The sequence below is a fragment of the Vipera berus genome (genome assembly GCF_964194415.1).
Source record: "Vipera berus genome assembly, chromosome: 1".
NCBI lineage: Eukaryota > Metazoa > Chordata > Lepidosauria > Squamata > Viperidae > Vipera > Vipera berus.
Window position 1 is genome coordinate 302,255,701 of NC_138202.1, and position 6,277 is coordinate 302,261,977.

The following is a 6,277-nucleotide window of genomic DNA, read 5'->3' on the forward strand; positions in this document are numbered from 1 at the left end:
TTATTCAGTGTTCCAATGTTTGCTTTCTCAACAGCTCTGTTATTCTCTAAGGGGTCTTCTCCAATACCGATCTTCGAAAATGTCAATACTCTTTCCATCCTGATTTTTCAAAGTCTAACTTTAATTTTCATAGGATGTCAAAGGGAATAGAATAGACTACACTATCCTGATCTTTATTGGATATAGCATCTGATTATTTTTCCCAGTGCCTTCATGGCTGCTGTACTGAGTGTTAGTCTGCAGCATATTTCTTGATTCCTTGTTCCTTTACTATTGATAGTTGAGCCTAAAAGGCACAAACCATCCAATACTTCAGTATATTCATTGTCAGTTATAAGGCTTGTGCTTGTTGTCTTTCATGTGTATAATTTGAGTCCTATATTTTTCACTGTGCACTTTTATTGCTAGTGCTTACAGATCTTGTGATTTTGGTGATCAGGACACTGTCTTCAACATAGATCAGGCTGTTGATATTTCTTTCTCCAGTTTTAAAACCACACTCATCTTCTTCCAATCCACCTTCCCTCAATATATATTCAGCATGTAGATTGGCTAAATAAGGGGAGAGTACACAGCCTTGTCTCATTGCCATAATTCTTTCTATATTCCTACTCTACTCACAGTGATGCTTAGTCATTAAGTAACCAGTTATAATCCAGTAGCCGTCATGTAGGCATGGGAGAATATGTACTGCACTCATCCATTCATCTGCCCTCTCACTCTTGGTCACAACCACTATAGTGCAATAGGGGAGAGTCTTCCTTTACTTAAGAGAGACTCCGCTCATACTTTTACATCTGAATAAAACCAAAGCAGTGGTTTAGAGTAAATTCACCCAGCTTGGTGGACATATGAAAAAAGCAAAAAAATAAAAGAAAAATGGAAAAAGAAAGAAAGAGAGAGAGAAAGAAAGAGAGTGTGAATTCAAACTAACTCAAACATAATAAAATTACGTTGTAACCATGGAGCAAGAGTTTATTTTCAATTGCCAGATAAAGCCACTTGAGTTAGATAATTCTAAATTCTTAATCTCAGAGGATGGAGGGGGTAAGTTAATAATACGTACAATACTTCACTTATTTCAACACATAGCATATCTTTTCCCACAGTGCCTGGAAGCTCTGCAGTCTTGTCCTGATGTCACCAACACTGTCTTCTTTAAAATGTTTATGGAAAATGTTTATTTTCCAATCCTTCCTGTCTGGAAATGGTTAACCATTTTATGATATGGTTATTTGCAAGGGACTTTTTTCACATATGTTGCCATACAACTTTTCGGTAAGAATATAAACATCTTTTAGAAGTTCTTCACTTTACAGTTGATGGAAACCATCATCTGAAGTGAAATGTATTTGATCATAATCGTGTGAGACAAGTGCAGCCTAAGAAACATCTAAACAGTCACCCCAGGATATCTTTCTAAAAATAAAGCTTTTTTGTTGCTGATGTTCTTGTGTGCAATAAATTAAAAAGTCAGTACTACTCTAAAAATGTTTCTGTCCTTGGTCACCTCCTGTCACATGACCTGCAAGTCAGTAACTGTGGAAAAAAACAACAAGAGCTTTACTCTTTTGCAATAAGATTGCAAGCTGATTAGGGAGAAATCTGCCTTTTTCTATGGCTCTCCAGTTGCAGTGATTCCCATTTTAATCCCTTTACCCCATCCTACAAAACCATAGTGGGACTTGTAGTCCAATATCCAGCTAATATTTAAATAACAAAATCCCTCTTATCCTTGTTCTTAAAAATAATGCATGATACTGGAATTCTGTTTTGCACAAATAATATATATGTAGATCCTTCTAAATAACTGAGTGGATTTTTTTTTAAGTTTTACTTTGCATCAACCCAAGAGGACATCTAGCTGGATTAGGTTTACTTCTAAGGAAATGCACAAAAGACCTTTCCTCATTTTTAGTACATGCAGGTAGTCCTTGACTTACAACAGTGACTGTTCAAAGTTACAACGGCATTGCAACACCCCCCATAGTCATGCGATCAGAATTCAGACACTTGGCAACTGACTCATATTTATGACCATTGCAGGGTCCTGGGGTCATGTGATCCCCTTTTATGACCTTCTGACATGTAAAGGTGACAGGAAAGCCAGATTTGCTTAACGATCGGGTTCCTAGCTTAACAACGGCAGCAGTTCCCTTAACTGTGACAAGAAAGGACGTAAAATAGAGCAAAGGTCATAAAAGGTGATCACATGACCCCCAGGACACTGCAACTGGGTCACTGCAATATGAGTCAGTTGCAAAGCGTTTGTACGTTTTAATTTAATTAGTAGTTAAAATTAATGGCAACAAAATTAAGTTCATTAAATACCACTAACGTTTCTTACCATGTAGTCCATAATTTATAATTTGGTGGCAGTGCTTAAAGAGGTTCTGTAAACAGATGGACAACATCTAGTTGTGAATGATTACGTGAACTTCTCTGTTGGCACAGCTATATCAGGTACTCACCAAGATGCAGGATCAGTGACTGCTTGCTAGTAGCATAAACCTAATAGGCAACAACCACTAACCTGGTCATGGAAAACTGGGTGGAGCAGGTTCAAAGGAGAGTTATCAGGATGACAAGATTGCTGGAAATTAAACCCTAGGAAAAACATTTAAAGAAGCTGGGCATAGTTTACTTGCAAAAAAAGAAGACTAAAGGGAGATATGATAAAGGTATTCATGCATATATAAAGCTGTCATGTGCAGGACTGAACAGACCTGTATTCTGATGAAACTAAGAGCTAGACAATTTTTATTTTTTAAAAAGGAGATTCAGCCTGAATATGAAGAGGAATTTCTTACAGGAATAGTTGTGTGTGTAGGAAAAATGGAAGACTTGTTCCCTGGAGATTTTCATACAGTGTGAATAGGGTTTAGAGATTCCCAAATGAGCAAGAACATTGGCTCAGATAACCTAGGAACTCCAGTTCATATGACAAGATTTGAATTATTTAAAACAAAAATCAAATAAAGCCTACTCATTTCCTTTTCCTAATGTCTAAATATTCCTCAGTCTGTCATGGCCCCATCTTGTTTGTTTGTATACAGACCATTCATCTCATATGCACAGTAGAAATCAAAGGGAGATTCAGATTTCTCCCTCCCCCCTCTTTTTTTTTTTGGTTATTCATCAGAAATAGTTTTTACACAGAGGGAGAATGAAGGTTGACCGAGCTAATACTAGTATACCCATATATGATTGGGGAACATGCAGGGCAGTGATATACGTGAAAAGGATCTCCTTGTTTTGTGAATCAAAAGCTGAACATGTGTCAACAAACATAGTTAAAAAAAGAATAGAATTTTAATGTCAGGTTTAGTGTCAAGATCAAGAGTAATAATTATGTAATGACTTCCACATAACTCCTTTATCTTCTGTGATTTTATGAACCTTATCGCTCAACTGGTCCAACTGGGCTCTGCCACTATGAATCTGAGTTTCTTCTTCCTATTTGTTTTCAGAGTAAAAATAAAACCAAGAGCAACGGAGATGCTTTGGCTGAAGATACCTCATTCGGCAGTCACTCCTGCCTTCAGTCATTATGGCTAGAGACCAGAAATTTCAGTTCAGAATAAATGAACTTTTGAACACCCCATTAAACCAGGCAAATTAACCTAAATGGTGATGTTATTTAACCACAATTTAATCCATTTGTCCAACTTTGATCACATTAGATAAAACTACAAAAAAATTAGTGTATCATACAAATGAAGTCATTGTGCTAAGATATAAGGTATACTTTATAAATCACAATAATTGTGTTAAATCAAAATCAAACAACATTGTGATTTAATGCAATATGCATGTAGAAAAACAAAATAAACTAGAAGGAAAGGGGGAATGGTGGACTTAACACAAACTGCTTAAAGATCTGGCTGTTCTCCCAGGTCCCAAAAATCTCTATGGAGTCAGGCAGCCTGGAAAAATTGAAATAATAAATAAAAATCTCAGAATGTCACATCAGAAATTAATAATTTGTTTAAATGATCACAGTTACAAACATATAATTTGAAGAAAGTAGTAACATATGATGCTGACTTTAAAGGACTATTAGTGCTGAGATCTCTACTCAAAGACACCCTTTGTTTAAAGAGCAGTAAGCTAAACACTTTGATCTGGTCACACACACACACACAAACTCCATGTATTTTTAATTGCAACAATAGAGGAGTGCCTTGTCATTAACTTATTTGGCGATGTTTTTCACCTTCCCAGTCTATCCTATGGCTTTAGCTTTCCTTGCAACCTCCCACCCAAGTACTAAGTCTGACCCTGCTTTGCTTTTTCCAAGATCAGATTTAAATATGAAGAACCACTGTAAAAGAAAACAACAAGAGTTGAAGTTGCTGTAGAATCATTAGCTCCCAGACAGCAGATTGAGCAGGCTATGGTATGTGCCCCCTCTAGAGTTCTGCTCAGCCCCTACCCTACTCTGTTTTGAGAAAAAGAGTCAAGACCTTCATCTTTAGCCAAATATTTTCTGTTAAATTAGTTAATGGTTGATCCTTACTCTTAATTTATTTTTATTTTTTTTTTACATGTTATTGTTAGTCACCTTAAGTGCCCTCAGTTGAGAATGCTTTCATTTGTTCCTCCCTCGCCTGAGCAACAACACAAAAGCTTCATGCTACTTACTATTAGGGCTTATGGTTCTGTGAGTATAGCTTGTCAGTCAACTCTACCTCCAAGAAGGCTCTGCATTGAAAATGGTCTTTGGAAGGAGCATAAGAAACAGCAGGAACTCATAGTGAAAAGACGCCCAGCTGCCACAATCCCTGGGGCTGATGGTTAATGTCTCTACTGACTTCCTGGTATTCTTGGTCCTTCTGCTTCTCTTTCTCTTTCTCTATCCTGACTGGTGACAACAGGAGCCATAGACCAGCAGGGTTGGGAAGCATCAAACTGAAAAAGGGCAAATTAATGCATTGCTCAAGTGAGGAACCTGGTGGGCTCTGCTTATCTTAGCAACATCGTTTGCCTGGGAGCCTTAAGATCCCTGGAGTGCCATTTACAGGTTTGAGTTGAATTCAGTATCCAGGTGCCCTGAAATTCAAACAATGGTGTTGGTTTGAATTTAGAGGATTGATACTCTTACTGGCTAAGCAGAAACTGCTTAACACCTCTTCACCAACTGCAAAGTGAGACAGGTCTGACTAATCCTTTGGGTAAATCTTGCACATGCTGACCAGCAATAGGCTGACTTGGCACAAGAAGAATTACTGAGACCAATTTTCTCCAGACCGGTATTTTTCAAATTGATTGGATTGCTACCTCCACTATCCTTACTTAGTTTGCCAAAGGTCATGACCAAAGCTCTGCCATCTGCCCAATTTGCTCCAAGGGTGCTCATTGATCCTACAGACTGCCTGCCCCCATCTGTGCCTTCTCCAGTCTCCTCCTGCTTCCCACCTACTCAAGCAAATAAACTGGACTGCCAGGCAGCCAGCAAGCTGTTGGTTTCTACTTGCTACCATCTGCTTAAAGCTGTGTCACCACCTTTCCACCTCCTCCAGTCCCTGGCAGTGATCCACATGTCATGTGGCAGCAGCTTCTTACACTTTGCACATGGAAAAAATAGGGCTTCCCACAGGGGTCAAAGCCAGCATTCAATGAGAAATATAAATTAAATTGGTGGGGAGATCATAAGAGCAAACTGGCTCTCATCTTTTCCATCTGAGAGCAGTTGCCAAGGGAGGGGTGTGGAAAAGGAAAATATTTGGACTGGGTTGTTTTTCCTGACTAGTTCACATCACGGCATGCTGTTCTTTGTGGTAGCAATTGGCTTTAGCTTTGATAAGACTCAAGGTTTAAGAAGTCCCTAATTATTGCATTCCTTCTTCAACCAATACATTCAGGAACAGGCTGTAACGTTACTCTTTGGCAAAAACATTTGAAGGCACCCTGAAAGTCCTACTCTAAGATTTGGTTGCAGGCTGGATAAAGCCCTGAGGATCTTGGATTGTGAATTTTGAAAGGATTCAGCCATATTTATCATCTGCTCGAATCATTTAGATGCTGATTCTTCAGATCAATACTGGAACATCTCCTCTAAAAATAGAACTTAGGGTTAGCCAGAGGAAGAAAACTCACATTCCTTTTATGTTGGAACCCCCTCCTGCCAGATTACTCTATGAATTAAGCACCCCACGTGCTCAAAGACTATTTGAATATTAGGGCAGTACAGTACTACTGTTTTATTTTCTGCTTTCTGTAATGAGTAATGCTGAACAGCAAGAGGCAGCATAATACCTTAAAGTCACCCCCACAG